The 22,742-nt window shown below is 41.5% G+C and overlaps 1 protein-coding gene across 1 annotated transcript in view; it reads left to right on the top strand.

Moving 5' to 3' along the window:
• Window positions 1-2,742: 2,742 nt before the first annotated feature.
• The window catches only part of LOC124774916 (ATP-binding cassette sub-family C member 4-like), a 296,627-nt gene continuing 276,627 nt past the window's right edge, over window positions 2,743-22,742 (top strand). Inside the window, exon 1 of the mRNA XM_047249591.1 lies at window positions 2,743-2,848. The gene's annotated coding sequence lies outside the window, so the exon portion shown is untranslated. The remainder of the gene's footprint in view (window positions 2,849-22,742) is intronic.

The raw sequence follows: 22,742 nt of genomic DNA, 5'->3' as shown, positions 1-22,742 counted from the left end.
TAACACGGTCCCTGACTTCAGCCGTCGCACGGACGCCAAAATGGAAAATATTGAAATAAACGATATCGGAATTGAAAAACAACTGCTATCACTTAGTAGCGGAAAAGCATCCGGACCAGACGAGATACCCTTAAGATTCTACAGTGATTATGCTAAAGAACTTGCCCCCTTTCTATCAGCAATTTATCGTAGATCGCTGGAAGAACGTAAAGTACCTAGCGACTGGAAGAAAGCGCAGGTCGTTCCCATTTTCAAGAAGGGTCATAAATCAGATGCGAATAATTATAGGCCTATTTCGCTTACGTCAATCTGTTGTAGAATAATGGAACATGTTTTGTGTTCTCGTATTATGACGTTCTTAGATAATACAAATCTCCTTCATCATAACCAACATGGATTCCGCAAACAGAGATCATGTGAAACTCAGCTCGCCCTATTTGCCCAAGAAATTCACAGTGCCGTAGACACTGGCGAGCAGATTGATGCCGTATTCCTGGAGTTCAGGAAGGCATTTGATACGGTTCCGCACTTACGTTTAGTGAAAAAAATACGAGCTTACGGAATATCGGACCAGGTTTGTGATTGGATTCAGGATTTCCTAGAAGAAAGAACACAACATGTCATTCTTAACGGTTCAAAATCTGCAGATGTAGAGGTAATTTCGGGAGTATCGCAGGGAAGCGTGATAGGACCTTTATTGTTTACAATATACATAAATGACTTAGTTGACAACATCGGTAGCTCCGTGAGGCTATTTGCAGATGACACGGTTGTGTACAAGAAAGTAGCAACATCAGAAGACTCGTACGTACTCCAGGAGGACCTGCAGAGGATTAATGCATGGTGCGACAGCTGGCAGCTTTCCCTAAACGTAGATAAATGTAATATAATGCGCATACATAGGGGCAGAAATCCATTCCAGTACGATTATGCCATAGGTGGTAAATCATTGGAAGCGGTAACGACCGTAAAATACTTAGGAGTTACTATCCGGAGCGATCTGAAGTGGAATGATCACATAAAACAAATAGTGGGAAAAGCAGGCGCCAGGTTGAGACTCATAGGAAGAATTCTAAGAAAATGTGACTCATCGACGAAAGAAGTAGCTTACAAAACGCTTGTTCGTCCGATTCTTGAGTATTGCTCATCAGTATGGGACCCTTACCAGGTTGGATTAATAGAAGAGATAGACATGATCCAGCGAAAAGCAGCGCGATTCGTCATGGGGACATTTAGTCAGCGCGAGAGCGTTACGGAGATGCTGAACAAGCTCCAGTGGCGGACACTTCAAGAAAGGCGTTACGCAATACGGAGAGGTTTATTATCGAAATTACGAGAGAGCACATTCCGGGAAGAGATGGGCAACATATTACTACCGCCCACATATATCTCGCGTAATGATCACAACGAAAAGATCCGAGAAATTAGAGCAAATACGGTGACTTACAAGCAGTCGTTCTTCCCACGCACAATTCGTGAATGGAACAGGGAAGGGGGGATCAGATAGTGGTACAATAAGTACCCTCCGCCACACACCGTAAGGTGGCTCGCGGAGTATAGATGTAGATGTAGATGTAGATAGTTTGTTGCAGTTTCGGCCACCAGTTGCAAATCTGGCGCTGTGAATGCAAGAAAGACATATAGAAATGTTTCCATTTGTAATTGACTGGGAATGGGACGTAGGCAGAAATCGTCAAACGAGTGAGAAAGGATTATTGTTGTTTTTATTATTAACCGTAACTTACACAGTTTAAAAAGTTTTCGGTGGCGCTGAGTCACTGTCATACAGTACTTTCTAAAAGAGTAAACCAACATTTGACTGTGTATTATTATATTTATCATTTGTACTGTTCAGATTTCGGTTTTTGATGCCATTACCAAGTACAATACTAAACGTTGTTAGACGCCGGCCGCGGTGGCCGAGCGGTTCTAGGCGCTTCTATCCGGAATCACGCGGCTGCTACGGTCACAGGTTCGAATCCTGCTTCGTGCATGGATGTCTGTGATGTCCTTAGGTTAGTTAGGTTTAAGTAGTTCTAAGTCTAGGGGACTGATAACCTCAGATGTTAAGTCCGATAGTGCTTAGAGCCATTTGTTGTTAGACCATTTGTCAATCCAGACTTACATAGTTCGTTCAATAGGAGTACCGGAGACGTCGACGAGATGCTGCTGAGCGCTAGCTTTGAACCTGGCGGTAATAATGGGAACTATTTTTTTTCAACGTAAATGCGTTTCACTGCCATACTGTAATTGAAGCCCGCACTGGATCTCCGTTAGTAGTTGCACCTTAATTGTAACCACCCAGTATGATCGTTTGTAGATACTCCAACGGCTGCAACTGGGAAACATATTTGAGTGTTTAATTTTTAGGGCAGAATTTCAAGGCGAACTCACACATCCATGTGAACTAGAACTACAACTATTGCCATATTGCTGGTAACGATGTTTAAGTATTTAAATAATGTATCACTTGCTATCACTTGTCCGTGACTGAAGTTGCGTTGCGACAATCACTTAGAAGAAATAAAACGCTTCTCAGGCGCAGACGGCCAGCACAGTCTTTAAAACTAACCATTTGGGTCTCTCTGCCTCAAAAAAACGCCTGTCGCTGCAAAGTTTCGAAGGACGTGCATATCGGCGTCGCCAGTTGTCGGTGGTCACTCGTGGCGACAGACCTTGAACACGGCGATAACTAGGAGCGTCCCGCGACCACCGGGACGCCACGTGCGCCACAGTGGAGAAGGAACTGTCCGCCTGCAGTCGTCCCTTGATACCCGGAGTGGTCAGCAGGACAGCTCTTGTTGCACTCGCACTGGGACGGGGCCGGGAACCAACAGGAGCACTCACGGTTCGTTTGCTTTCTGGTCGCCAGTCATTTTCGATATGTTATTCCATCCTACCACAACGTGCATTAGTGTTTTAGAGTTCATTATGCGTCTCACTGTTGCAATGGATGTCAACTGCAGGACTGTTCTACCCCACTGTACGCTACATCTATAACTAAAATCTGAAAACCTCTTTGAAGTGCATGGAAAAGGATTGTATTGTATTGTATTGTATGTTAACCGGGGAACTGGAGGCGACGGAAAGGCTCCGTCCCCGCCGCAGCCGCAGTGGTCCACAACCCCACGACGACTACCGCAATCCACTTCACCCCTCCGCCGCCCCACACCGAACCCAGGGTTATTGGGCGGTTCAGCCCCCGGTGGACCCGCCAGGGAACGTCTCACACCAGACGAGTGTAACCCCTATGTTTGCGTGGTAGAGTAATGGTGGTGTACGCGTACGTGGAGAACTTGTTTACGCAGCAATCGCCTACATAGTGTAACTGAGGGGAAATATGGGGAACCAGCCCGCATTCGCCGAGGAAGATGGAAAACCGCCTAAAAACAGTCCACAGAGTAGCCGGTTCACAGGAGCTCGACACAAATCCACCGGGCGGATTCGTGCCGGGGATCAGGCGCTCCTTCTCGCCCCGAAAGTCGTGCGTTAGAACGCATGGCCAACCGAGCGGGCTATGGAAAAGGATACTTCCCATTGTACTAGTTATTAGCGCTTCTCTTCAATCTGTTTGCTTATGGAGCGTGGAAGGAACGATTGTTTAACCGTCTCGAAGCGGTCAATTGAAGTCATAAAGTCTGTAAATTAATCCTCGATCACATTTGGCACTTACAAACAGGAGAAAAAACCTCTATTGTGACAAAAGTAAGTTCAATTGGCTGAGGGCTCAATACACAAAAAAATTTAGAAATATATAAAAAAACATGGCTAATAATCCTTCTTACTAGCCATGCATACCATTAAAAGCAGTCTGACACAAGTATCGTCGCAAGTAATCTGTGCACGTAGGTACATAACAAGGGCTGGTGATGGCCTGCGCCATCGTATACTTACACAAACATAACTGTAACCAGTAGAGGGCAATGATGGACATAAGTGATCAGCCTTATATCGCCCTGAACCGGCTACAGTTATGATTATACGGCGTTGTCCAAAAACATGCTGTAATTTATAGGTGATTGAGTTTTATTTTATTTTACTTCTTCGACCTGTACTCTTTGGTTCTCAGTGCATGTGGAATGCCTTTTGACCAGACAGGCCATAGCTCGTTCACATTTTTCCGTACGTATAGAGCGGACAAGCTGTGTTATGCGCTCTGCAAGGTCATTAACGTCAGTAGGTCTTGTAGCATACATGCGTTCTTTCACCATTCCCCGTAGCCAGAAATCGCGAGGAGTCGAATTGGGTGACCGTGATGGCCACGCCAAAGGTACACCTGTTGAAATCCAGTGTCTACCAAATGTTTCATCCAGGTAGTCTCGAAATTTTCAAGAATAACATGATGGTGCACCAATTGCTGGAAGCAGTCTGATGTTAAGATACCGAGGAGAAGAATATCAACAACAAAATTCTGCAACATGTCTAGATAAAAATCTCTCGTGACTGGCTGATCATTTAAAAATAGGGACCAAGTACTGCAAACTTTGAAATATCACACCATAGTTAAGTTTCGGAGAGGATCGTGTTTGCTCTCTTAGTCATGGGGACTGTCTGTACTCCATATGACTGAACTGTGGTTATTCATGTTGCCGCTTCGTTTGACATAAAGAACAGAACATTAGGGTTTATATCCATCATTTCTAGCAACACTTCTGCATCTCGTAAACGAGCGGTATTACCAGCGTCAGATAGGGCCTGTAAGGCTTGAATGTGGTGTGGTTTCATTCCCAGATCGACGAGGACAATTCGTAAGACATTTGTCTAATCTCTTACTTGACTGTCTTGGACTCCTAATAATTTTGCCTTGAGCATTTATGATGTTATCTTCCGTTCAAATATTTCTTGCACGTCTTCTCTTTCCTATACAATCATTGCTCCCGGATCCGGTGCGAATAAATTTCTCATGCTGTCGACGGATAATTAAACGCCTTGGAAGATGCTTATGAAACCATTGCTGAAATAATTTTCTCTGTATTGTAGGTAACCCAGACCCTTCGATCCGTGCTCCTGCCTCTCTTCTCTCTTCCAGATTATGTCGGGTAGCCTCCCTAGCCTGCATCAAAAGAAAATTTAAAATTGTGTCCTACCGTATGAGTGGCAACATCTTTTTGGACAATCATGTATAAGTATAGGACGCCGCCCCCCGAGCCATCAGCATCCCTTGATATGTACCTACGTGTATAGATGACACTTGTGTTAAAATACTTTTAACTGTATGTATGGCTAACATGTGTGTATGTATGGCTAATATGTGTAATTATTAGCCATGTTTTTATGTATTCCTAATGTTTTTTTCCTCTTTGAAACAGATCAGATGATGGCAGGAAGCCGAAACTAGTAAACGTTAACTGTAACATTTATGTATAAAGCCTCGATGGGAGCTGTATTGAGCCTAATCTTATCTTCGAGATCCCTACGGCAGTTTTACGTAAGCGATTGTAGCATATTCCAAGATTCCTCACTTAGCCTTGGTTCTGGAGACTTTGTAAGTAGGTTTGGGGGAGGGATAGCTGAGGTCTGTATGTAGGCATCTGCCAGCTCCAGCATATCCATGACGCTCTCCCATACGCCAGTTAAACCTGTGACAACTTGCGCTGTCCTTCTTTGGATACGTTGAATACCCTCAGATAGTCCTATTTAGTACGGGTCCCACACGCTTGAACAATATAGTAGGGTGGATCACAAGTGTTTCATAAGCAATTGTCGTTGTAGATTATTTGCTTTTCTCAGTACCCCCCCCCCCCCCCCCTGAAGTGAAGTCTACTATCTTCTTTACCTACGACTGAGCCAATGTGACCGTTCCGCTTCTTGGCCTACAAATTATGACGTCCAGCTATTTGTATCACTTGTCTGATTCCAATTGTGTCTCAGTGAATCGCATTCACAGGATTTCATTTACGAAGGGCATAATTTTACTTTTAAGAACATTCAAAGCAAACTGTCAATTTTTACACCACTTTGAAGTCTTATCAACATCTGACTGAATACTTGCGTACCTTTTTGCGGACAGTACGTTATCAGACGTGACTGCATCATTTGCAAAACGTTTGAGGCTACTATTTGTTTGTGTATCAGGTCAGTAGTATATAACTTGAACTGCATGACTTCAATCAAACTTCTCTGGGGTACGCCTGAAATTACTTCAGTGTCTGTAGATTATTCTCCACCTAAGGTAAGACAAGCATTTTTGTTACCAATTCCTCAGTCGAGCTTAAATTTCTCTTGATATCATATATTATGTATTATACGTGTCACTGTTAGAATGGCCGGCCGGATTGGCCTTGCGGTTCTAGGCGCTAAAGTCTGGAGCCGAGCGACCGCTACGGTCGCAGGTTCGAATCCTGCCTCGGGCATGGATGTGTGTGATGTCCTTAGGTTAGTTAGGTTTAATTAGTTCTAAGTTCTAGGCGACTGATGACCTCAGAAGTTAAGTCGCATAGTGCTCAGAGCCATTTGAACCATTTGAACTGTTAGAATGAAAAGTCAGTTACAAGACTGTTCCATACGATCATATGCTAGTTTACGGGAGCAATAACAACCAGGCAAGCGAAGTGGTGCGATGGTTAGAACAGCAAACTAGCGTTCCGGACGAATGAGATTGAAGTATCTGTCCGATCATCGTGGCTTTAGCTTCCCTTAAATCAGATCAGGCGAGTGCTAGGATGTTTCCTTTAGACCTATTTCCACCTGCGTCCTTGAGCGGTTGAGGTAGTATGCTGTCTCTAGTGACAGTGACGTCGATGAGATTTCAAACTACAATCTTTCTCTCTTTCATCGACAAAGAATGGTAGAACTCAAAATACAACAAAGATTTCATTATATTATTCAGAGATTATACGCAGTGGATTCAATTATTATCAATAGGATAGATTTCCACGATTTTGGAGTGAAGACTTTAGATTGGTATATCACAATCACGGACATCAGTGATTATGTAGACCGTGTCGGTATGGTAAGAAAATATATGAAGAATATCTCATAATTTCCGCACCAACACGTTGCTCATTTACATATGTTACTGAAGTATCTTAATACTATGGTTGTCATAAAGGAATTTAGTTCCATTTATAACATTTCAGAAAAATTGCTCTTTTATAATGGTTGTCCCGTATCTCCTTTTCTAGACCTATTCTAGGAGATAGTACGTCTGAGACTTTACTGAAAAAGTGCGTTGTAGGTAAACTGTTTAGGACGCACTAAAAGTAGCTTCTCCAACTGCCAGTAATTTGTTGGATGGTGAAGGAAACGGTGCAAACTTCAAAGCTTTTAATGAAACGTGGCTAAAATTAGAACCTTCAAAACTGAGTATGCTAGCCTGTAAAGTTTGCTGCTCTGTTTCCCATTGCTTAAAATTTATTTTTTAATGTACTAAGGTAAGGGCTTTTTGTTACATTCCCTAGTTTGTTAAAGGAACAAATTTTTATCATTTTAATGGTAAAAGTTTTCACCGTTTCCTCCACCCTCCAGCAAATTACCGGCAGTTAGAGAGACAGGTTTTAGTGTGTCCTAAACAGTTTGTCCAAAACGCATTTTTCAATAAAGTCTCAGACCAACAATCTCCGAGAAAAAGGCCTAGGAAAGGAGATATGAGACAATAATTATAAAAGTGCAATCTTTCTGAAATGTTGTAAATAGAACTAAATTCATTTATGACAACCATAGGATAAATAGAAAGTGATGTTCTTATTTATAAATTATTGCACAATAAAACATTTACCTTTTAAGCTCACGGTGGATGTATGTCTTTTTCTTCTTCTGAAGGGCATTAAATAATACATTTTCCTGTACAGTGGTTTGCCAGATAGCTTTATTAATCGTTTTAGCGGTGCGTCGGAAGTGACAGTGTACAACAGGTGCCCCAGAACAAGTAAGGACATGGTAGACCTCATACAGGATGAGCATCGCTCGCTGTCACGTAAAAGGTTTCAGGTACTGGAAGTGCCCAGACATAGCATGAGGGAAACTATTTTCATCCTACAACCTACATCCTTCTGAATCTGCTTAGTGTATTCATCTCTTGGTCTCCCTCTACGATTTTTAACCTCCACGCTGCCCTCCAATACTAAATTGGTGATTCCTTGATGCCTCAGAACATGTCGTACCAACCGATCCCTTCTAGTCAAATTGTGCCACAAGTTCCTCTTCTTCCAAGTTCTATTCAGTACCTCCTCATTAGTTACGTGATCCACCCACTTACCTTCAGCATTCTTCTGTAGCACCATATTTCGAAAGCCTCTATTCTCTTCTTGGTCAAACTATTTATCGTTCATGTTTCACTTCCATACACGGCTACACTCCATACAAATACTTTCAGAAAAGACTTCCTGAGACTTAAATCTATACTGGATGTTAACAAATTTCTCTTCTTCAGAAATGCTTTCCTCGCCGATGTCAGTCTTCATTTTATATCCTCTCTACTTCGACCATCATCAGTTATTTTACTCCCCAAATACCAAAACTCATCGACTACTTTAAGTGTGTCATTTCCTAATCCAATTCCGTCAGCATCACCAGATTTAATTCGACTACATCCCATTATCCTCGTTTTGCTTTTGTTGATATTCCTCTTACATCTTCCTTTCAAGACACTGTCCATTCCGTTCAACTGCTCTTCCAAGTTCTTTGCTGTATCTGACAGACTTACAATGTCATCGGCAAACCTCGAAGTTTTTATTTCTTTTCCATGGATTTTAATTCTTACGCCAAATTTTTCTTTTGTTTCCTTTACTGCTTGCTCAATATATAGATTTAATAATATCGGGGATAGGCTACAACTCTGTCTCACTCCCTTCCCAACCACTGCTTCCCTTTCATACCCCTCGACTCTTATAACTGCCGTCTGGTTTCTGTACAAATTGTAAATAGCCTTTCGCTCCCTGTACTTGACGCCTGCCACCAGAAGTTGACAGAGAATATTCCAATCAACATTTTCAAAAGCTTTCTCTAAGTCTACAAATGCTAGAAACGTAGGCTTGCCTTTCCTTAATCTACCTTCTAAGGTAAGCCCAGTAACAATATTGCCTCACGTGTTCCAACATTTCTACGGAATCTAAACTGATCTTCCCCACGGTCGTCTTCTTCCAGTTTTTCCATTCGTTTGTAAAGAATTCGTGTTAGTATTTTAGAGCCGTGGCTTATTAAACGGATAGTCTGGTAAGTTTCACACCTGTCAATACCTGCTTTCTTTGGGATTGCAATTATTATATTCTTCTTGAAGTTTGAGGGTGTGTCACCTATTTCATACATCTTGTTCACCAGATGGTAGAATTTTGTCAGAGCTGGCTCTTCCAAGGCTATGGTGATTTTCACACCTGTCAGTACCTGCTTTCTTTGGGATTGCAATTATTATATTCTTCTTGAAGTCTGAGGGTATGTCACCTGTTTCATACATCTTGTTCACCAGATGGTAGAGTTTTGTCAGAGCTGGCTCTTCCAAGGCTATCTGTAGTTCTAATGGAATGTTGTCTACTCCTGGGGCCTTGTTTCTACTCACGCCTTTCAGTGCTCTGTCAAACTCGTCACACAGTATCATATCTCCCATTTCATCTTCATCTACCTCCTCTTCCGTTTCCATAATATTGTCCTCAAGAACATCGCCCCTGTATAGACCCTCTATATACTCCTTCCACCTTTCTGCTTTCCCTTCTTTGCTTAGAACTGGTTTTCCAACTGAGCTCTTAATATTCATACAAATGGTTCTCTTTTCTCAAAACATCTCTTTAATTTTTCTGTAGGCGGTATCTATCTTACCCCTACTGATATATGCTTCTACATCCTTACATTTGTCCTATAGCCATCCCTGCTTAGCCAATTTACGCATCCTGTCGATCTTGTTTTTGAGACATTTGTATTCCTTTTTGCCTGCTTCATTTACTGCGTTTTCATATTTTCTCCTTTCATCTGTTAAATTCAATATCTCTTCTGTTACTCAAGGATTTTTACTAGCCCTCGTATTTTTACCTACTTGATTCTCTGTTACTTTAACTATTTCATCTCTCAAAGCTACTCATTCGTCTTCTACTGTATTTCTTTCCCCCGATCTTGTCAATCGTTCCCTAATGCTCTCTGAAACTCTCTACATCCTGTGGTTCTTTTAGTTTATCCAGGTCCCATCTCCTTAAATTCCCACCTTTTTTGCAGTTTCTTCAGTTTTAGTCTACAGGTAACAAGCAATAGATTGTGGTCAGAGCCCACATCTGCCCCTGAAACTGTCTTACTATTTAAAACCTGGTTCCTAAATCTCTGTAATACCATTATATAACCTATCTGGAACCTTTCAGTGTCCCCAGGCCTCTTCCACGTATACAACCTTCTTTCATGATTCTTGAACCAAGTGTTAGCTATGATTAAGTAATGCTCTGTGCAAAATTCTACCAGGCGACTTCCTGTTTTAATCCTTACCTCATCCCATATTCACCCATTACTTTTCCTTCTATTCCTTTTCCTACTGTCGTATTCCAGTCCCTCATGACAACTAAATTTTCGTCTCCCCTCACTATTTGAATGATTTCTTTTATTTCATCAAACATTTCTTCAATCTCTTCGTCGTCTGTGGAGCTGGTTGGTATATAAAATTTTACTACTGTGGTAGGCGTGAGCTTCGAGTCTATCTTGGGTGCAATAATACGTTCACCTTGCTGTTCGTAATAGCTTACCCGCACTCCTATTTTTTTATTCATTATTAAACCTACTCCTGCATTACCCCTATTTGATTTTGTATTTATAAGCCTGTATTCACCTGACCAAAATTCTTGTTCCTCCTGCCACTGAACTTCACGAATTCCCACTCTATCTAACTATAACCTATCCATTTCCCTTTTTAAATTTTCTACCTACCTGCCCGATTAAGTGATCTGACATTCCACGCTCCCTTCCATAGAATGCCATTTTTGTTTCTCCTGACAACGATATCCTCCTATGTAGTCCCCGCCCGGAGATCCGAATGGGGGACTATTTTACCTCCGGAATATTTTACCCAAGGGGACGCCATCATCGCTTAACCATACAGTAAAGTTGCATGACCTCGGAAAAAATTACGGATGTAGTTTTCCCTTGCTTTCAGTCGTTCGCAGTACCAGCACAGCAAGCCCTTCAACTACTGAAAAGGCTGCTGCCCCTCTTCAGGGACCACACGTTTGTCTGGCCTCTCAGCAGATACCTCTCTGTTGTGGTTACACCTACGGTACGGCTATCTGTATCGCTGAGACACGCAAGCTTCCCCACCAACGGCAAGGTCCATGGTTCATGGGGGGATGGTTATTTTTTACTTTTACACTGGAAAAATAATCAGTTATTTAACAAACACATTTTTTCCAGACTGAAATATTAAGAACATACCTTTAAGGATACCTGTGAACATAAAAAATTTCTGTTTCTCTACTTAAGCGTTGCTAACCATCCAACAATAACAGTAAGACAGTTTTCTTGGTATTACCGAATGAGTTAAACGTACCAAAAATTCTTCCACGCAAAATGTGCAGGTCTTGTAGCTCTATTCAACCATACTGATTTAGTACAGTCATTTCAAATTCTGAAGTGTACCTCGTAGTTGTTTTCCAGCAGATCTGAAGAAATATGAGACTCACCATTCGAATGCTTCTCAGTAGTTTGTATTGGGTTGTATCCATTAAAAAATCTTTAAGTTAGTCACACTTTTCGCAACACTTCCTATGCAATCAGTCATGGCCACCCGACAGAGTGGTGATGTACTGTACGCCCTGTTATATCGTTCCGAATAAAGTGTTCCATGATTTTCAACAAGGTCAATCTGAAATAAAATTAGAAGTATGTGCACATTCGTACTGTAATTACGATCAGCATTTATAATGAAACTAAGTCTTGCTTAAAGCATCAGTTGATATCAGGAGAACGGTATTTAATAATTAATTCTTCAGATGTCTTTAATTACGGTGGATTAGCTTTTAGTTATGACGAAAAGTTAAGTTTATGAAAAGCGACAAGCTGTTACAATGATTAAATTTTATCCCCAGTATATTTTATATGTGTAGTTATGCATCTTTGGAATGTCTATAAATAATGGATTGCCATTGACGAATTGCGAAAATTTCGTGTTCGGCTACAGTAACAACATTTAAAGACATGTTAGTTATTACAGAATTTAATGTAGCGAAAGGACTGCCAACGGTTACATTTGTAATAGAAGTCAGTACTACTACTATTATTTCTTCTCCTCAGCGTCGGTATTTTCCAAACATGTCCTCCATTACGAACGAATATGTTCACCGTTCATATCCTCATTCGGCCCAGGTCAGTTAAATCAATCTCGTTGTTTTGAATTAGTGCATGATCAAAATTGTTGGGACCACCGTCACATTTCCCGAATAACTGCACAGACCCATTCAAGCCGTCTGATTGCTGGCCACTGTCTCTGTACACTGCCAAATACGGTATGTGGTTGTTTACTTAGTAGTGATATCGTGTATGTTCAAACAGTCCTTATGTTTCACTACTTTCCAACACAATTCGAAGACCATTATTAACAAGAAACACGTAGTTATACATAACAGAGTGAGTAGCAGACCGTCTACATCTATGTCTTCATAATATGTGTACTCCACAAGCCGTCGTACAGTGTTTGGCGGAGGGTACATCGAACCAGTATTATCGATTTTCTTTTCCATTCCATTCGCGTACTGACCGACAACAGGACGATAATTTAATGTCTCTGTACGTGCCCTAATCTCTCTTCTTCTTCCTCTTCTTCTTCTCCTACTACTACTTCTTCTTTCTGCATGTCTTAGGCATCTGACTATTTCTCCGTCTTCGTTAAAATTACCAATCTTTCTCCCTTTTCCTAGGTGTTCCTTAAGGTCTTCTGCCCACTGGGTAACAATTAATCATTAATTTTGGTATTCCGTCGTCTCCCATTCTTGTGATACGGTCCTTACAACTGTTGCTGTATTCCTTAATCTGCTCATTTAAGCTTTTCTGTCTCATTTTCTCCGGTTGTCAGCATTCCTCGTTCTGTCGCCTGTGTGTATCCAGCTACTCTTCTTAGAAATCGCATCACCAATGTTTGTAATCAGGTTAATTTCATTTTGTTACTGTTCATGACACATTTCTAAGCTGGTAATGACATCGTGTTGTAGAACTTAGAGCCGGCCGGGGTGGCAGAGCGGTTCTAGGCGCTACAGTCTGGACCCGCGCGACCGCTACTACTGTCGCAGGTTAGAATCCTGCCTCGGGCATAGATGTGTGTGTTGACCTTCGGTTAGGTAGGTTTAAGTAGTTCTGAGTTCTAGGGAACTGATGACCTCAGAAGTTAAGTCCCATAGTGTTCAGAGCCATTTGAACCATTTTTTTTTTTTTTTTTTTTTTTTGTAGAGCTTAGGTAGAATTACCTTTCTTACATAAGTTCTGAGAGTTCTGTAGCTTTTCCCGTAAATATAATTAAATCTGTCTATTATCTTTCGTATGTCCTTTTCTGTGGTGGACGAGTTAGTATCTGCTAAGACGTCAACGACTTTTCTCTTTCCATTTGCTGATCATTTGTTATTAATTTGCAGGGAATTGGCTCCTTGCACCTGAAAGCCAAAACTTTTTTTCCTTGAAGGTACTAATACATTATGTTACTGTTGTGGAAAAATTTGAGCAGCTCTTTGGAGTTGTTCTCGCTATCAGCAATCATGGCTTGATCATCAGCAAAGAGTAATTGCAGCGGGGCGGGGTCGGTCGTCTGCGTTTTTCTTGCCGGCCGCGCTGGTCTAGCGGTTCTAGGCGCTCAGTCCGGAACCGCGCGACTGCTACGGTCACAGGTTCGAATCCTGCCTCGGACATGGATGTGTGTGATGTCCTTAGGTTAGTTAGGTTTAAGTAGTTCTAAGTTCTAGGGGACTGATGACCACAGATGTTAAGTCCCATAGTGCTCAGAGCCATTTGAACCATTTTTGCGTTTTTCTTAATGCTATCGTTCAGTCCACCTACCTCGATAGGATTCTTGCCGATATTCCTTCACTCTGTGGTAGCAGATATGTGCTGGTAGTGTAAAGCAGCGCTGATGAAAGTACCACCTAATACGTACCGCATAGAGGCAGCGTAATTCTAGTTGAAAGTCAGCTTCTGAAAGTTAATGATTAAAAAATCGGACGTTTGGGATATTCGGTCTACTTGCAGAAAAGCGTTTAACATTAGATTAACTCTTCTTTTTATTCATATGGAAAAACATGAAATGGCTACCAGTTCCGTATTTAATATGGTGAAACATTATCCTTGGAAGTTCACTGTCTATACAACAAATTTTCATTCGAAAAGCAGCCAGAATTTTAGCGGTCCGACCCGACTAATTTTCACGTTCTACCATTCGGAGACCCCCACCTATTCGCGAGTCAAACATTCGGTCGTTGCAGTGGTCTTCTTCGTAAGAAGTGCTCGCCAAAGTATTCCGTACAGAGCACGTAATACGCCACGCGGAATTCTTATTACCATCAGAAAATTCAACGCTCATATCTCTCAAACTATTTAATTTAGAAACAAAAAACTTTCATTAAAATGCTCGTAACTCCAGTCGCTTTAGTCACAATATATTCGAACCGAAATTAGCTCGCTATTTTCTCATCTTACAGAGAATTTTTAAACAGCGATCTGAAATCGTGTTATCCGTAGGCTGGCTAGCAAGCGACTCCTCTCGATGTACTCTCCTATCTGCCCATTTCTCTATTCGCGCGGGAACAGCTTAATTCTGATTGGCTGTTGATCTAAACGACCAATCAGAACGTTCCTTACAGTTCACACTCGCGACAAATCTTGCTTTATCAAATCAATAATTTGATGGTAATTAACGTCAGCAAAACTTCAAATTCTTCTATTTTGTTTAATCACAATAAACGAAGTGCGTAATATTCTTCAAATTGATAAATAAACTTATTCTGCCTCTAACTTCAATTCTGGATACTTTTATAGAAAAGCAAGCATACACCGACAAACATCACCTTAATCGTGGTAGTGATTTTTTGAAAAAGAGCAAAGTAATAGTGCCAATTTGGGTACTATTGTTATTTTTGAATAACGGTTAATTCATTCTTTACTGAAAATAATTAGTACAATAGTAGACTATTTGATAGAAAGGGTTGAATTTCAATGAATATTCAGTTTTCTTGGAAAAGAGTTTTGTGAAAATAAGCAGTAAGTTTTGAGTACACTAAAATTCTGGAAGGTTACTAACAAAGTTTCCCTTTTAAATGTATATAAAAAATACGAATTATGATACATGTATATGTGTAAAGTAGGGTGTAGAAACTGAGAATGGTGGCTTAGACGTACTGTATTTTGCAAATACCAAATTTTGAAAAACCTGATACGAGTCTACAATATACCATGTCTAGGATAGGGACAGATGACTGGACGCTGTATCCTAGTGAAGTGCCTTTAAAGCAACCGAAGTGTAAGTGTGAGAAAGAAAAATGTGCTACCCCAGTGCTGCTACAGAAAGTGTTTTCTTGCTAAAGTACGTAAAAAAAAAAAAACGTTCCCCAAAGCGAAAATAATATAACGAAAGAAACCTTTTTTCCACAGCGATGATTAAAGCTGGTATTATCCTACTACAAAATTTTGTTTAATAACGCTAATCAAGTCGAATCTTTTGTATAATAATATATTAGGTTTCATGGACACTAATATAGCGACTGTGTAGAGCATTAAGTGGTTTATTTCATTTCAAAACGACATAGAAATTGTTAAAGTAATTGTTTGAAGCAAAATTTAATTTCGCTGAAAACTTGAATATTTACTAATGTGAATGATTTGATAAGGTTTTTTTTTTTTTGGAAAACGTTAAAATGTGGAATTTTGTACGAAAAATATTATTTCTGAAGGAAAAGGGAAAATTTGTAAATCAACTTTATTATTCGCTATCAAGTCCAAGCCTTTGAAATCTGATGTAACATCGTAAAAACAGTAATGTATTTTTGATATTCCGTTCATTTGAAAAAATTGTAAGTAGGAACAAGTTTCATTAAAAATCCCATAGTTAAATTTGTCGGTTGAGTTAAAGAATTCAGTAATAGCATAGCCGTTATATGAGCCTTAAATGCACTTAAAATTAATTTTAGGTTGGTAAGGGGTGTGTAACGGCAACAAGTTATTACGAGATGACATTCGTTGCAGTAAGGCACGAAGCCGTCTAGTACGGTGCCTGCAGGATGGCTTTTTTTTTTTTTTTCCTTACAGCACAGCTGACGCTGCCTGCCGTGAGAACTGCATAGCGTAACATTCAGTCGATATGAAGATTCACACCCTCCACGAATCTAAAAAACCCATACTAGAAATTATCCGATTTTGTTCAAATTTGGTACGCAGCCTTTTGTATTAATGGAATGAAGTTGTCAAAATTTCAGATTTTTATTTATTATAGTTCTGGAGATAAAGATAATTACATAAAACGCCTAAATCCTACGCTTGTTTTTTAAAACCAAGTTAGGAACAATAACAAACTGACTTTCATTATCATTTGAAGCCATTCCCAAGTTATCGGTGCATAAAAATCAATTAATTAGAATTATCTTTTTAAAACTTTAGTCACTTTGCATTACGCAATACAAAAATTGGACAGAATTATTATTTGGTTATGTTTTGCCTTGTGAGTGCGTGAGAATGATTCAGAGAGTGTATGTAGGACATACATTAAAATTTAATATTTCATTTTACGTAAAATCTTATACAAACGAACCGTGGGAAAGTTATTTTGCAACCACGATTCAGGTGACGTATGTCGGTGTGGGCTTGCTTTTGTATAAAAGTAGCCAGAATGGAAGTTAGAGGTGGAATAAGTTTATTTATCAATATGAAGAATATTTTGCACTTAGTTTATTTGGATTGAACAAAATACAAGAATTTGAAGTTTTGCTGACATCAATTACTATCAAATTAGTGATTGGATAAGGCAAGATTTACCGCGTGAATGATCTGGAAGGAACTTTCTGATTAGTCATTTAGATGAAAAGCCAATCAAAATTAAGCTGTTCCTGCGTGAATAGAGGAGTTGGGCATATTGAAGAGTACCTCGAGAAGAGTCGCTTGCTACCTGGTCTACGGATAACACGGTGTCAGATCGCTCCTTAACAATACTCCGTAAGATGAGAAAATATTGAGCTCTTCGAACATATAGTGGCGGAAGCGACTGGAGTTACGAACATTGCTTGAAGTCATAAGTGTAAAAACGTAATTTACTTAACTCAGCATGTCGTCATAATAAATAAATATAAATATTAAAAAGAATCGCAGACAAACAGCATCCTTGTCTTTCTCCAAATTTGTCCTGGTCTTGGATTGTTCATTTACTACAACAGTGGTTTGTGATCCTCGTTACGTGCTTTCTACTACCTTCATTATGTGCAGATGTATACCTCTTTCTTTCATTATCTCCCATAACTTTTCTCTGTTTATTCTATCGAAAGCCTTCACTTAGTCTATGAATTTTTTTCCTACTGAACACTGCGTTTTCCTACTGAACACTGCGTTTCTCATTGATGTGTCTAATAGCGAACGTATCATGTGCACACCACCTTCCTATCCCAAAGGCCGTTTGCTCTTCTAGTAGAATATTTTCAACAACTGCTACTAGTATCTGTGTTACTATTTTAGAAAACACTTTATACCACGTGTTTAGCAGTGAAATGCCTCTATAGTTTTCGCAATTACTTCTGTCTCTGTTCTTGTGAACAAGTATCATTATAGCTAATTTCCAGTCTCCCTGAATTTTCTTATTTCTCCAGCCTCTGCTAATACAGTTGAGAAATCTGGCTACCAAAGCGGGACGTAAATATTTCATTAGGCTTGTGTTGCTTCCATCATTGCTCGGTGTTTTTCTATTTTTCAGTCTACAAACTGCACCTGCTAATTCCTTCATTTCCATTTCATCTAGTCGTCTCTTTCTTTTCTTTGCGAACATCATTTTCATCATGATTTTTATTTACAACGCCTTTTGTTGCCCAGTTTCTTATAGTAGTCCAGCCATTGTATCTTCTTTATCACTTATAATTGTTGCATCATCTTTTACATTTATGTACACGCTCTCCATCATTTTATAAGAAAATTTCTCTCTACCATGGACATCGTTTTCCACTTCTGTAATGAATATGTCCCATGTTTCTTGAATAATTTTCCGAAATAGTTCTTTGGCTTCTTTTGATAATATTTTATGTTCCTCTCCATTTACAGATGTCCCATTCCGTAACCATTTCAAATATGCCTCTTTCCTCCCCTTTGTCAATATATCTATATCATTGTTCCAGTAGTTCAATCCTTTATTGTTCTTTCTTTGACTTCGATACCCTAGAGCCTCTGCAGTTGCATGCTCTTTTACAGTTTTAATATTTTCCCATTTCCTCTCTAGATCTTTGCTTTCTTCTGTTTTATTAGACATTTTATTCAGTCTCTCCCAGTAAAGGTACTACGTGGAATTTTCTTTTAGCAAATATGTTTCTATGTCTTATTCTCGTGGTTTTTAGAAGCCTTCGTCTTCGTCTGTTGTGTTTTAATCAGTATCACTGGGAGTAACAAAAACATTCCTTTGTATTTATTTCAGCCCCCTGTATTCTTTCCCATTTGTAAATGTCACAGCAGTTTTCCGTTTTGGCAAAAAGTAAACTATTATCGACTGCTGTCCTCTTTCTACCAAAGTTATTCTGTGTACTTCCTTACATCAGAAATAATTTATTCATTATTCGAGGTCATTGAAACTAAAGAAGACTCGTAATAGTTTCCGATTTCTATTGACGATGTTCTCTCTATTGTTTCCCCCTATATAGTCAATTGGAGCGTTTCCAAATCTAGCATTCATTCCCCTCCAACAATGAAAAGCCATTTTTGTTGAGGGTTTGAACGGTCTCTTGGAAGAGCTCGTAGAAGTTTTCTGAATCCATTCTTCCGTATTCTTGTGAGTATGTACATATGACTTTTAAAAACATTCTTTCTATCTTATATCTGTTACAATTCCTTTATTCACCGATGAGTATGAGTGTATCTCGTTTTTCCATTTCTTTACAAAAAATTCTACTCCTGCTGATGCTGTTCTTTCCTATGGGACTCCATTATAATTCATTGTGCATTCTCCTAGATATTTTGATACTTTAGTTCCTTTTCTTCTCTGTTATTATATATATATATATATATATATATATATATATATATATATATATGTTCTTTTCTTCTATTTCGTTGGTCCCAATTCTTATAATCCATATCACCATTCTCAGACGATCTTTGATTCCACATACACTCCTGGAAATGGAAAAAAGAACACATTGACACCGGTGTGTCAGATTCACCATACTTGCTCCGGACACTGCGAGAGGGATGTACAAGCAATGATCACACGCACGGCACAGCGGACACACCAGGAACCGCGGTGTTGGCCGTCGAATGGCGCTAGCTGCGCAGCATTTGTGCACCGCCGCCGTCAGTGTCAGCCAGTTTGCCGTGGCATACGGAGCTCCATCGCAGTCTTTAACACTGGTAGCATGCCGCGACAGCGTGGACGTGAACCGTATGTGCAGTTGACGGACTTTGAGCGAGGGCGTATAGTGGGCATGCGGGAGGCCGGGTGGACGTACCGCCGAATTGCTCAACACGTGGGGCGTGAGGTCTCCACAGTACATCGATGTTGTCGCCAGTGGTCGGCGGAAGGTGCACGTGCCCGTCGACCTGGGACCGGACCACAGCGACGCACGGATGCACGCCAAGACCGTAGGATCCTACGCAGTGCCGTAGGGGACCGCACCGCCACTTCCCAACAAATTAGGGACACTGTTGCTCCTGGGGTATCGGCGAGGACCATTCGCAACCGTCTCCATGAAGCTGGGCTACGGTCCCGCACACCGTTAGGCCGTCTTCCGCTCACGCCCCAACATCGTGCAGCCCGCCTCCAGTGGTGTCGCGACAGGCGTGAATGGAGGGACGAATGGAGACGTGTCGTCTTCAGCGATGAGAGTCGCTTCTGCCTTGGTGCCAATGATGGTCGTATGCGTGTTTGGCGCCGTGCAGGTGAGCACCACAATCAGGACTGCATACGACCGAGGCACACAGGGCCAACACCCGGCATCATGGTGTGGGGAGCGATCTCCTACACTGGCCGTACACCACTGGTGATCGTCGAGGGGACACTGAATAGTGCACGGTACATCCAAACCGTCATCGAACCCATCGTTCTACCATTACTAGACCGGCAAGGGAACTTGCTGTTCCAACAGGACAATGCACGTCCGCATGTATCCCGTGCTACCCAATGTGCTCTAGAAGGTGTAAGTCAACTACCCTGGCCAGCAAGATCTCCGGATCTGTCCCCCATGGAGCATGTTTGGGACTGGATGAAGCGTCGTCTCACGCGGTCTGCACGTCCAGTACGAACGCTGGTCCAACTGAGGCGCCAGGTGGAAATGGCATGGCAAGCCGTTCCACAGGACTACATCCAGCATCTCTACGATCGTCTCCATGGGAGAATAGCAGCCTGCATTGCTGCGAAAGGTGGATATACACTGTACTAGTGCCGACATTGTGCATGCTCTGTTGCCTGTGTCTATGTGCCTGTGGTTCTGTCAGTGTGATCATGTGATGTATCTGACCCCAGGAATGTGTCAATAAAGTTTCCCCTTCCTGGGACAATGAATTCACGGTGTTCTTATTTCAATTTCCAGGAGTGTATTTTGTCCTTTATTTCGTTCCGATCTTCATAGTTTCCTTTCATCCGAATCTTTTGTCTCATAGTTTTCTGTGATAACCTTTCTTCCGCCAGCGTGTCGAGAGCTGCGCAGGTTAAGTCGTGTGGTGGGATTGCCACCTCTAGGTATCGCGACCTGCCTGATCTTATGTCGGTATATGTCTCCCTTACCCAGAAAGCCCCAGTTTGGAGGAGCGCTACTCTCTCAGACCTCATTCTGATGGTCTCTTCGCGATATATTCGATGACTGGCTTGACAGTCACACAGTCTCCTTCGAATTTAGATTCTCTGAATTTACCCAACAGGGTTTTTCGAACATTGTTCCAGGAAACAGTGATCTAATAATATTGTAACCGATTTAGTAAACACAGTCGTGGTCGCATTTAAGTTGTTGTAAATTCCTTGGTGAGAGCAGGAATCGCTGGCGCGAGGAGGCTCGTCCATGCTGGCGTTGAGAACACTGCCTTCTCAACGCTAGAATGGACGAGCATGCTCCACGCCAGCGATTCCTGCTCTCACCAAGGAGATGATGATCTCTGTAGTAGATCGAAACTGGTCATCCTGAAACAAAAAGTAAAAACTTATATGCGACCATGACCTTGCTTACTAAATAAATTACGTCGTGTTGCTTCAAAGAATTGAGATTTGTATTCTCTAAGCATATGTGTTACACTGTCGTACGGGCTACACCCACCAGATATCCCAGCAGCGCGTCTCAGAATTCCTTCGATGTCTGTTGCCGTCCCTGCTTGATAATAAATCCAAACACCAGACCAACATTCTGGAATTGCTCACATCAGCGTCTCGTAAGCGTTATCATTTACAGATGCAAAACATTTCCCCAGAACCCTTCCAACAGCTCTAAATCTTCCGTTCGCCTTACTTAATACTGATTTTACGTAATTGCCTCGTTTCACATCGATTCTTAGTGTAACCCATTAACACTTACGTGCTCAAGATGTTCACCCCTGATCTTGCAGTGAGAGAGTATCGTGTTTTTACCCCTGTTATACACATTATCTGGCATTTACCCACATTTCAATACAGCTTGTATTTATTATAACAAGTGGAAATTTTGTTCAAGTCTTTGTGCAATTCCTTACGATCGTCGAACTACGACAATTTGCTGTACACGACAGCATCGTCAGCCAACTATGTGATAAAGCTGCTGATCCTGTCAGATGAATCTTTTGTACATGGTGAAGTCACGTTAATGTGACCACGGCCTATGTTCGACGTCTACGTGTAATAACCACTCACAGACGGCACGAGACAGAGCTAGCAGTGAAGGGTATATAAAGTACGGAGAGGGGTGGCGGAACACCATGCCGTCGTCATCACAATCCGGAAACGATGCGATTTACCTGACGTCCAAAATGGCTTTGGAGCCAAGGGTGGAAGCATTTAGGAAGCAGCTCAGTTTGGAAACTGTTCGGGTGGCACTATGGTTGAAGTACACCGTGCACACAAAGTGGCGCTATCCAAAACCGACGCCGGGCCAACTGTGGTGCACTGCATACCATAAATGTGCGATATTGCAGTACCTGTGTTATTCCGACTTACGACGCGAAGTTCCATTGGAGCGGCAGTCGTGGTTGACGACGTATGGAAGTTTGGGTCTGGCCGTGAGTCCTGCTCGGGTAGACAAATGGTAAGGGGGCCGCTCGCGATAAGCGGAAAATCTGGGTTTGAGTCCTGGTCCTGCACAAATTTTCGTTGTCGTCATTCCGTTACACAACTGATTGTTGTCCCTATTGGCAACTGCGAATACGTTTCATGTATGGATGACGTGGGTAATGACAGCTGCACAGATGTGTACAGGCGAATAGAGATGCAACTGTTGAGCAACGGAGCGCCCAGATCAACCAAGGGGCTACCAAAAGTGTCTCCTCAACGACGTCCGGCAAACGTTGCTGCATGTAGGCCTCCGCTGCAGGCGCCTGGTTCATGCTGACTGCTGCTCATCGGCGACGAAGGCTGGAATTTGTACGGCAGTACCGCAACTGGTGGTCCACTGAGTGGCTTTCTCACATCAGTCACATTTTATGCTCCATTGGACAGATGGCCGTTG

The sequence above is a fragment of the Schistocerca piceifrons genome, chromosome 2 (genome assembly GCF_021461385.2).
Source record: "Schistocerca piceifrons isolate TAMUIC-IGC-003096 chromosome 2, iqSchPice1.1, whole genome shotgun sequence".
Classification (NCBI taxonomy): Eukaryota; Metazoa; Arthropoda; class Insecta; order Orthoptera; family Acrididae; genus Schistocerca; species Schistocerca piceifrons.
The sequence above is the reverse complement of the archived record's forward strand: the minus strand, read 5'-3'. Positions and strand labels throughout refer to the sequence as shown.